Below are 12276 nucleotides of genomic sequence, written 5' to 3' on the forward strand. Positions count from 1 at the left end.
TTTCCTTCCAAATTTATGGATTCTCTTTTCATGTTGTTGCTGTATTTGATGGATAAAATGCATTTTGCTTTAGTCATATTTTCATGTATTTCCTTTGTATTTTTGTATCAAACCTATGAAACTACTGCCTAACCACAACTGGGAAGATTTCCACCTGCTTTTTTTTTCCTCAGGATTTTAGTTTTACTTTTTAAATGTAGCTCTGTAATTTATTTTGAGTTCATGTGAATGTGTGAAGTATGGAAGAACTTGGATTTTATTTTCTTATATTTATTCTCTCATACTTATTTAACCATCTTCTGTTTGGAAAAGACTTTTCATTTATTATTTCAAGTAGTTCTACAGATTCCCCAGGGTTATCTATATGCATGATCTTGTCTTCTGCAATCAAGGATTACTTAAATTCTTCCTTCCTAATCTGGATTCTTTTCAATTCTTTGTTTTGTCTAATTGTTCTCAGAGCAATAATGTTGAACAGCATTGATGAAAGTGAACAACCTTGTCTCCTTTTTTACCTTGAGAAAAAGACATTTAGTCTTACAGTGTTCAGTATACTCACCTGTTTTTAAAGCCTGCATCAGGTTGAGAAGGTGCTTTATGCTCAATAGTATCATCATGACACAATTGATGGAATATTGAGTTGTGTCAAATTGTTTTCTGTGTCTACTGAGATCACATGTCTTTGTACTTTATAATGCACTATATTTACTATTTGATCTTCAAATATTCTATTTTTACGAATTTTATTTTTATATTCTGGAAATTAATGCATACTTATTTAGATTATCTGATTTTATCTATACAAATGTATTCTATTAGAATCCCTTATAATGTCAATGGTTATTTCACTTCATTCATTCCTCATTTTAAACTTTCAGTCTTCTATTTTTTCCTGCTCTTTTTAATTTAAAATGTGCTAATATTATTCACCTCAACAACAACAGCTTTTAGCATCATTGATTTTTCTCTTTTCTATAAGTGTGTATGTGTATGTACGAGAGAGGGCACAGAGAGAGGGGGGGAGAGGGAGGGAGGGAGGGAGGGAGGGAGGGAGAGAGGGGGGGAGGGAGGAAGGGAGGGAGGGAGGGGGGAGGGAGGGAGGGAGGGAGGGAGGGAGGGAGGGAGGGAGGGAGGGATGGAGGGAGACAGAGAGAAACAGATGAGCAGAGGATGGAAGGAGGGAAAGACAATCCTCAGGCTTGATCTCAAGGCCTTGGCATTGTACCTGAGCTTTCTTTTTTGCTCAAGGCTAGCACTCTACCACACGAGTCACAGCTATACTTTCTTCATTTTTGGTGGTCAATTAGAAGTTAAGATTCTCATGGATCTCCTGTACAGGCTTTGAAGTCTGACCTTCAGATCTCAACCTAATCAATAAAACAGAGCCTCCAGTGCCCAGACTCTCTAATTTATTATTCTTTTCATTTATTTCCACTCCTAGATTCATTTATTTCCTTCCTGTTTCTTGCTTTGAATTTGATTGGCTCTTCTTCCTCCATTTCTGTGCCCCTTTTTGTCCCCGCAAATACATCAAATCTTTCAGTGTACTTAAAACTACTGATTGAATGCTTAGTGCACTGGCTCACGCCTGTAATCCTAGCTACTCAGGAGGCCTAGATCTGAGGATCAAGATTCTAAGACAGCCCGGGCAATACAAAAGCCAAGAGATTCTTATCTTCAATTAATCTCTGGAAAACGGGAAGTAGGGCTCCAGGGTAGAGCGGTAGCCTTGAGCTAAAGAGCTAAGGGACAGTGCCCTGGCCAGAGTTTAAGCCTCATAACAAAACAAAACAAAACAACTCTAAGATTCCACCTCACTCCAGTTAGAATGGCCAGGATCAGGAAAACGAATAATAACAGATGCTGGAGGGGATGTGGCCAGGAGGGATCACTACTACACTGTTGGTGGGAGTTCAACCACTATGGAAAGCAGTGTGGCAGTGCCTCAAAAGGCTAAACATAGAACTCCCCTACGACCCAGCAATTCCACTACTTGGCATTTACCCAACCATCCAGAAACAAGGACATACTAAATCCACTAGCACAACAATGTTCATTGCAGCACTATTCACCATAGCAAAGATATGGAACCAACCTAGATGTCCCTCAGTTGATGAGTGGATCAACAAGTTGTGGTATTTGTACACAATGGAATTCTATGCTGCTGTCAGAAAGAATGACATCACCCCACTTGTTAGGAAATGGAAAGACTTAGAAAAAATCATATTAAGTGAAGTAAGCCAGACTCAAGGGAACTTAGGCTCAGTGGTTTCCCTCATTCATCATAATCAGTAGAAACCTTGGGCTCTACTAGCAGAGATGTGCAATAGAGCAAAATCTTGATACATAAGGCCATATAATGTGAAGCTAATTGAAAGGACCTCCAAGATATTGAAACAAAAGCCATATAATGAATGATTGTGGTCCTTAATGTACTATGTTGTCTCTCATCTCCTTTGCTGTCCCTTGGTTATCTCATATTGTTATAGTATCTCACTTTGTTATCTGATATACTGAATTTATTTGTATTTGGATATTTTGAAATTTGATAGGGAACGGGGGAAAACCAAGACGGGTGGGGGGTGTGGGGGGGAGGGAAATGGGTACCAAGACATGTGAAAGGGTATCAATGTATGTGAATTAATGCACCTTCTATCTGGCAAATATCATGTAACCCTTTTACTAATTACAATAAAAAAAAACAAAACAAAAACAACAACAACAAAAAACCCTACTAATTAACTCTCATCACTTTTCATGCATTTTTATTGTTACTGTAAAAAGTACAGAGAGGTTAGTTTAATAAGTCAGGTGAAAAGTACCTTACTTTTTTGGACAATCATTCCCCCTTCCTGCACTCTTTCCTAGTTTTTTCCTCTTGTCTCCATCCACAGTTTGTATAGATTTTTATGTCTAGTTAGAGTACCACTGCTGCATTTGTTCACCTTTTGTCCATTTCTGTGCCTCTTTTACACTCCTGAAAACATATAAATGCTCAAAAAAGACCAAAAGAAAACAAAAACAGCAATAAAGCAAAAAAAAAATTAGAAAGAAAAACTCCAATTTCTGGAGTTCATTTACATAAATATTATTTTATATGATCTGATGAAAATAGACATTATGTCTTTGTGTTCCTCTCCTACAGTTTCCTTGTGTGCACTGAGATTTCAGATATTCCTCACTTTTATTTTCCAAATATCTCTTCTCCAGGTTCAAAGCATTTCTTTACTTTGACATTAATTTAGTTAAAAAATCACATTAGATACTTTCCACATATGTTTTGATATTCCTATTAACATTTTTTTTATTCTTTTGCAAGTCCTGAGGCTTGAGCTCAGGGCCTGAGCACTGGCCTTGGGCTTTCTTGTTGGGAGCAAGAGTGGAATCAAACTGTACTTTGATTTGCATCAGATAATTGCTTGATTGTCTTATTGTTTTTTGGCCTTCTCCTGTTCAATTGATCTGAGATTTACCATATGAATGTAACCCCCAACAGTTCCCTGATTAACCATCTGGATGTAACACCTGGCAGTGCCCTGGTCTCAAGAAGGGATATAAACTTTGAGTTGAGAATAAACGGGGCGCTGCAGTTTTTGCCTGGGCTGCAGACCTCCCGGACCCGATGTGTTTGTCTCTCTTCTAATTTTTCCAGTCCCTGCCCCCTATTTCAGGAACCCCAATTTGCTGCCGGTAGGCCCCGGCACTTTCTCAAGGCTAGCGCTCTACCAGTTGAGCCACAGCACCACTTCTGGCTTTTTCTGTGTATGTGGTGTTCGTGCATGCTAAGCAAGCACTCTTACCACTAGGTCAAACTCCCGGCCCCCTAGTATCATTATTTTTAAGCAAACCCTGCTAGTATTTAGCTTGTAATTTCATTTACTTTATACTTACAGTTCTTTTTGGCATCATTATAATGTTATCTTTCTCTTTGAAGAATTTGTTTGGTTTTTTTCTACTTATTCATACTTTTTCATGCTCCAAAGGAGTTTTAAGAAATTTCTTCTGGACGATATACTTACTTTTGCTCGAATTTTAAAAAAAATAATATTTTTCTTTCATTAAGTTTTCTAATTTTTCTTCACATTACTTTCATAATATTTTCAGTGAAACAAACTATGCATATTATATGATCTCACTCATTTAATTGAGCCAGGAGTTTGGTCTAGTGGTAGAGTGCTTGCCTAGCATGCACAAAGACCCAGGTTCGATTCCTTGGTACCACATACATAGAAAAAGCTGGAAGTGGTGCTGTGGCTCAAGTGGAAGAGTGCTAGCCTTGAGAAAAGCCCAAGGACAGTGCTCAGGCTCTGAGTTCAAGCCCCACAACTAGCAAAAAAAAAAGAATATTGAAATTGAGAGAAAATTCATATTGCTATTTTAAAAATATACTAATATTACAATCAAAATAGAGAAATAAGCTATGGAATTCTAGTGCACATTACGGAGAACATAGTAATAATATATTTTATATACTAAAATAGCTAGAGGAAAGGCTTTTGAATGTCCTCACCACAAAAAATCATTTTAAACAATGAAGATAGTGGATATGCTGATTATCGGTTTAATTATTACACAATATATATACAAGGATCAAACCATCACATACATTAGAAGTACGTACAAGTATTGTGTGTTAGTAAAAGTAAAGCATCAAAAATCTATACTTTCCATAATAATCATGTAACTGGCCAACTCGATTCTTTTTTTCTATGTATTTTAGTTGCCTGTTGGATTATCTAAGCATACAAACATACAATTTACAATTAAGTATAATTTGGCCTCATCTTTTAAAACTATGAGCTTGTAATTACTTTTCTTTTTCAAATCTAATTAGCTAAATATTACAACGACATGTTAAAACTCTTGTGAAAGGACTCATATTATTACTGACTTTAATAAAAAGATAGATTTTATCTTCAAGCTAAGTTCTAATTTTAGTTGAAGATTTTTACCTTTCAATACAAATAAAAAGATTGCCTGAAATCACAAATGAATATTGGATTTGTCAAGTGTCTTTTTGACATTAATTGAGATGACCATATTTTTGTTTTCTACTTGGACTAGATTAGATTTAAAAACATTTAAACATTTTTGCATTCCTTTTACATACCAGCACATTCTGTTAGCCAATGCTTTAGTTACCTATTTCCACCACAGAAAAAGCTTGTGATGACATAGACTTGTCCTCCCAGCTCTAGGACAAAGCATAAGTAAGAGGGTAATGGTCCAGGCCAATCTAGACAGAAAAATAAGAGTATATCTAAAAAATAACCAGAGCAAAGGGGCAAAGGCATGATGGCTCAAGTGATAGAGTGGCTATCTTGGAAATGCAAAACCATGACTTCAAATCTCTGTACCAGCAGAGATAGGGAAAAAAGAAAAAGTATTTGTGCATTGTATAGGACAAGCCTGTTGATATAAATAAGCCAAACAGATCTTTCTTTCTGTATCTTTTTAGTCTTATGATGTTCCTCCAGAGCTGAGTGTTGTGGAGGGCCTCAGAGCAGCGACCAATGCTGTTGCTGCTGCTGCTGCTGCTGCTCCTCCTCCTCCCCGTCCTCCTCCTCCTCCTCCTCCTCCTCCTCCTCCTCTTCTTCTTCTTCTTTTCTCCTTCTCCTCCTTCCGTCCTCCTCCTTCTCCTCCCCATCCTCTTCCTCCTCTTCCTCCTCCTCCTTTTCCTCCTCCCCCTCCTCCTCCTTCCCCTCCTCCTCTTCCTCCTCCTTCTTTTTCTTCATGTCTGGGGTTGACTGGGAGATAAAATGTGAGGCCAGGCTAGGAGTTTGGCCTAGTGGTTAAAGTGCTTGCCTAGCATGCACAAAGACCCGGGTTCGATTCCTCGGTACCACATACATAGAAAAAAGCCAGAAGTGGTGCTGAGGCTCAAGTGGTAGAGCTCTAGCCTTGAGAAAGCACAAGAACAGTGCTCAGGCCCTGAGCTCAAGCCCAGGACTGGCAAAAAAAAATGTGAGGCCAAAAACGTACCCAGCTGGACTGGTGGGGTGAGGGCTTCAGAAAGCCTGGCTAAAAAGGAGGCAGGGTTTTCATGCCCAAACTGGGTCTCTCAGCAAGCAGCCATTACAAGCTGCCTGTGTATTTATCTGATATTCCCAGTGGGGGTCTTGCCTGGGGATTGCCTTTGTTCCCTCAGGCATGGTGTGATCTGTAAGATGGGTCTCATCTCCAGGAGCCTGAGTAGAATGATGAACTCGCTCATGCTCTTCCATGGTAAAAGCAAAGGAAAGAATAACATGGAGGTCAAGCCAGGTGAGGCCATAGACCTGGGTTAAATAACGAAACTCCTTAATAAAGTCATTTCAGTAGGTGCTTTTTTTCTACTTACATGTCTTGATCAAATGGATTTTGTATCATTTTATAGTATTTTTGTTTCTAATTTTTAAAATTTAAATTTTTCAATTTACTTTTAAACTGTTCAAAGAAAGGCATTTTATACCTATTGTGACCAGAGCATCAATGAGCACAGGAATTCAGATTTCTATTCCATAAACAATTCATGTCCTTTGAGTGTATGTCAGTGGATCACTGGATCATGTGTGAGTTTTATTTTCAGTGTTTTGAAGAACCACACTACTTATTACCATTTGCCATTTTTGATATTTTAGATAATGAATTGAGGTCATATTTCATTGTGATATGAGGTGATATCACACTGTGACTTTCAATTACTTTCCCTGAAGATGAATGATGTTTAGCGTCTGTGTTGTTTTCAAACAGGGTTTTCACCTTTAGCCTAGGCTGGCCTCCAACTTGCAACCCTCCAGCCTCAGTTTCTGTTGGGAGCCAGAGTGGAATCAAACTGTACCTTGACTTGCATCAGACAATGGCTTTATTGTCTTATTGTTTTCTGGCCCTATTCTATGTAAATGACCTGAGATTTACCATATGAATGTAACACCTGGAGGTTCCCTGGGTCTGGAGGAGGGAAGAAGCCGGAGTGAAAAATAAACGCGGCAGTCTTTACCTGGACTGTGGACATCCCGGACCCGGTGTGTCTGTCTCTCTTCTATTTCTTCCTAGTCCTTGCCCCCTATTTCAGGAACCCCAATCTGCGAACCCTGGTTTGCTGCCGGTTGGCCCCGGCAAGTTTCTCCAGTGCTAGGATTACAGGTGACATAATCACTCCTGGGTAATGTTGACTATTGGATTTTCTTCTTTTGAGAAAATCCATTTAAATCTGTTTAAGACTGTGAATAAGCTTGATGTTAAAACTTTATTTTTAGTGCTTTTATTTAGTATTTTCTATATTATAGGTTATCTTTTCTTGTATTTTTTGTGTTTTCATTAGTTATTTGGAACGTTCACAATCTGTTTTTAGTTCTTCCTCTACATTTATAAGTTTGGATAAAATATGCAAATTTATTCTTTTGTCTTATTAATTGTAGGCATTATTTCTTGATTCTATTCATTAAAATGAGCTTAATAACATATTTATACTTATTATTTTCTTTGATCTGACCTCCAACTTAATCATTACATTTGTTTTATAAGAATTGCCCTTAGAAAGAATTCTCAGACTTCATTCTTCTGGTTGTGCCTACTTTTTTTCAACTAATTGCTAGAAAAAATATTTTTTAATTGACATGAAAATGAGTACCAAATAATTGTATTTCTTTTGTGGTGTAATTTGATGAATGTGTAATGATCAAATCAAAGTAATTAGTATTTTAATTCCCATAAACATTTATCATTTCTTTTTGCTGGGAAACCTTAAACTTGTTTCTTCTAAAATATATGATGAATAGTTGTAAACTGTTGTTACATAATGTGCTATAAAATAACAGAATATTTCTCCTTCCAACCTACTTTCCCCTGTATCTGGGAGATTTCATTTCTGTAATATCAATGTCCTTAGATTCTAACAAAGAGTTATAATGTATTTTTCTCTTCCTATATCTTACTTATTCATTTATGTCTGAAAGTTTCTTTCATATTGCTGCATATATCAACATTTTATTTTTATATGAATGTAATATTCAATGGAATATATAAAACTTCTTTATCCATTGATATGTCATTGATTATATATATTTATATACTAGTATATGATCTCTATATATAGTATTGTGAATAATGTTGCAATAAATAGGAAAATACAGGCATGTCTGCTATATGCTGACTAAACTTCTCGAGGGTAGAATTGTTGATTCATAAGATAACTCTGTTTTTAATCTTTGAGAAATCTCCATACTGTTTTCCCTAGAGGCATTTGAATCTTCACCAAGAGTTCTCTTCCTCCACTTCACTTGCTAGTACTTGTTATCTGTATCATTTTAATAAAAGCCATCCTTACTGATATCATATGATATTTCTTTGTGATTTTTATGGGAATTTCCCAAATAAGTAAGGTTACATATTGTTTTTCTCATTTGTACTTGTGGTTTTTCTCTTTTAATTTTTTTAGTGTTTGTACAAAGGTATTTGAATTCCACAACACAGATTATAAATACAGTACATCTTGCTCAGTGTCACCCCTTCATTTGTTCTCCCCCATTTTTTCCAATTGTATCCTTAGCAAAAGTTACATAGTTCAATTTGCATGTAATATACTTTGAATATATTTGCTTACCTCACCCAAATATATATTTTTAAGAAATTTCTACTTAGAAAATGTGCTCATTTAAATCAGATTATTACTAGATTATTTGTAGTTGATTATTGCTAGTTCGTTATAAAGAAGGCATGACATTGTTCAAAAAGAACTGTACTCTTTACCTGATGTATGTAACTGTAAACCCTATGAACATCACCACCATAACAAGACTGAAACAATTTACAAAATATATAAATAAATTCTGGCAATCAATTCATTTTCAGAATTATTTTAAAATGCAGTTATAAAATTTAGCATATATTCTCTAAAATTTTAAAAATTGAATGGAGGAATGGGATAGAGAGGGATGGGGGAAATGATGAAAGGGGTGATATTGATTGAAATACATTGCAAATATACACAATGAAATTTTACTCATCCATAAGAATGATACTGTTCCATTTGTAAAAACAATGAAAAGCCATGAAAAATATTATTTAAAGTGAAGAGTCAGTCTCAGAGAGACAAAGGATCTGTATTTTCACTTATATGTACAAGTTAAATTTAGCTTATAAATTTATAAGTGAATACATTGGGTAGTAAACAAGTATATGGAAATGTATTAACTAAAACGGTAGATTCAAAGGAGAAATCAAATACAGTAATTCCTCAGAGAGGCAAAACCAAAGTTCAGCAAAATAAAACACTAGGAAACAGGAATGCAAAAAGAGGTGCCTTGGGGCAGACAAATAAAGAGGAAAAGAGGAAGAGAATTCAGTCAACAATCTAATGTATAGCATACAAAATTAAGAGGAAAAAAGTGGTGGATAGGGGAAGGCTCGCCGAGACTGTTGAAGGGGGTGACACTGACCAAGCAGCTCCTTTGTATAAGTATTTAACAATAAAAAGAAAATTTACAAAACTGAAAGATTTTCCCAAAAGTTCTCAAAAATTAAAACAATCTTGGGCAGAAGAAAAGGAGAGAAAGCTTTTCATACATGTGGCTTGTCATAGACAAAAACTTGTTTACATGGCACATGTCTGTATTTCCAGTAATTCTAGAAGTGAATGTACCTATAGATTTGGTGTCTGGTAAAAGCCATTTCTGATCCAAAGAGCACTGCCTCCTAGCTTTTTTTTGTCATATAGTGGATAGATCTCTTCTATGTCTCCTTTATAAATGCACTAATCATACTCAAGAAGGATCTACCCATATAACTTAATTACCTCCAAAAACCCTGCCTTCCAATAAGCAATTAAGACTTCAAAATATGAACTGGAGAGGGATACAAACATTTAATTTATAGCATTTGAAAATTAATTATGATGAAGTTTAAGTTACTAAAACCTGATGACATTTCAGATGTCCTAAAATGACAATTCAATAAAAGTCATAATGCCATGTGACATCTTCATACTGATGTTTACAAAAACAAACTTACTGCACTGACAAGAGTTTAAAATTTTAACAGTATAACTAGGTACAGTTTGTAATGCTTGATAGTGAGAATAAATTATTTTACTATCATATATATACTACACTGTACCATTATATGCTTTGAAATTATTTTATTTAATTAGTTCAGTCTTTCTATTATTTCTTTGGGTTTTTTGTCACACACATATATGGAAGAGAGACAGAGAGAGAGAGAGAAGAGAGACAGAGAGAGAGAGACAGAGAGAGACACACACACAGAGAGAGAGACACAGAGAGAGAGAGAGAGAGAGAGAGACAGACAGACAGACAGACAGACAGACAGACAGACAGACAGACCTCAAGAATATTTGCTTCATAGGCAGCAGATTTACTGTTTTGTGTGGGTGCCAGCACTAGGGGTAGAACTCAGGCTTTGAGCTCTCACTTTGTATTGCTCCTACTCACAAACACAAATTTTATTATATAGTAAAAAAAACCCAAATCTGCATCAGAATACCTGACCTTAAAATATATTACCAAGATATAATGATATGATACCCCAAGTCATGTGACAAATGTTATAAAACTGACATGTGTAGTCTATGGGAACGGCATGAACAACCAAAAATTAAATGCATAAATCTTTGGCCAATTGTTTATTAACAAAGGTGCCAGGAATATACACTAGAGAAATGTCTTCATTAAATGGTGTTGAGTAAACCAGATATTCACATGTAGAAGAATGAAATTAGGCTCTTACTCTCACCTATTACTCAAAATAGATCCAAAATGTAAGCATTAATGTTACAAATGTGAAACTATTAAAAGAAAACGTAGGGAATATACATCATGATTTTTGTATGTGCAGATTTATTCATAATATTTTAACATAAAATTTACAGCTTTTTTCATGATGTGAATTGGTTGTACATCTGTCTCTGCTTTTCCCAGAATACAGAAAAAATATACAAGGCTATGAGAACCTTTCCAATGTTAGAGTCTGTCTTTTTTTCCTAGTCCTTACCTCAGACGACATCCTCCTGGATCTCTACATCCAGAGTAGCTGGAATTACAGGTATGAACCATCATATTCAGCTGGATTTATTGAATTACTTTAGGAAATCCTTTCTATTGTTCTTTCGATTTTTTTTCTCATTTATATCCGTTGAATGATTTTCCCCACAGGCAGCAGGTTGACCATTTCTCTTGTGCCAGTACGAGAGATTGAACTCATGATCTTATGCCCTCACTTTTTTTTTTTTCTCAAGGCTGATATGTCTACGATACCTCCACTTAAGAATTTGGGAGACTGACTGGAGACAAGTGTCTCATAGGCTTTTCTGCTGGCTTACTTTGGAACCCGAATCCTCAGATCTCAGAATTCTGAGTAGCTAAGCAAGCCTGGGTGACCAGCAGCTTGCCAAGCAGTAGATTTCTCTATGATGCCTTGTTAAACCGCTTTTGTTACTTTCTAATTTTACTAATGATTGTGCTTTTTAGTTTTGTTATGGGGTCAAGAGGAGGGGATTGCACATCCCTCCAGGTGGGGATTCCACGTCCCACCAGAGTCCACCACACAGAGACAGTCTCATATAAAAAGGTGAATTTATTTGGGAAGTAGATGGTGAACTGACAGGCCAGGGACACAGTGCTGACTCGGGAGCTGACACTGTGACCCTGAGTGGCTCTCAAGCAGGGTTTTTAAGGGCAAACCCCATGCGGTCGAACCTGGTCACACAGGTGGTCAATGGGATAGTCACATACACAGAGGGACCATTACCAGCTCCGGCCACACGCAGGTAGCCAATAGGGTCACAGTCCAGTGTTTGAATTTACCTATCACCTTAGTTGGAATTGACGCGCAAATTGGAAAGGTCTCCACACAAAGCCGGGCCCCTCCCCACCCAAGAGGATATCCCTCCTCATGGGGGTGGGGAGAAGGTCAAGGTTGCCCCTCCCTAGAAGGGCAAACGTGGCTGGGCTGTACCACATATCCCTCCTCATTGGGGGTGGGGAGGTCAAGGTGGCTGGACTGTACCATTGTTAACCTTCCACAATGGGGTGGGGGAACTCTTAAGCATTCTGGATGGCGCCAGTCCCTGCTCCCCTCAACAGTTTATATATCCTATTATTAATTCTCTTGTTGGTTGCTTCTGAAGAGAGGGGTGTTTTCAGTTTATATGTTAGAGAAATTATGACATAGCATGTACAAACTTCATTTTCATTACTTGTAGATTTTTTAATTATCTAATGTTTGATGTTTTACTCAATTCATATTCTATAATTACTTATGCAGCTGAAAACATTGATC

Source organism: Megascapheus bottae, chromosome X (genome assembly GCF_031878675.1).
Source record: "Megascapheus bottae isolate mThoBot1 chromosome X, mThoBot2.hap1, whole genome shotgun sequence".
Lineage (NCBI taxonomy): Eukaryota > Metazoa > Chordata > Mammalia > Rodentia > Geomyidae > Megascapheus > Megascapheus bottae.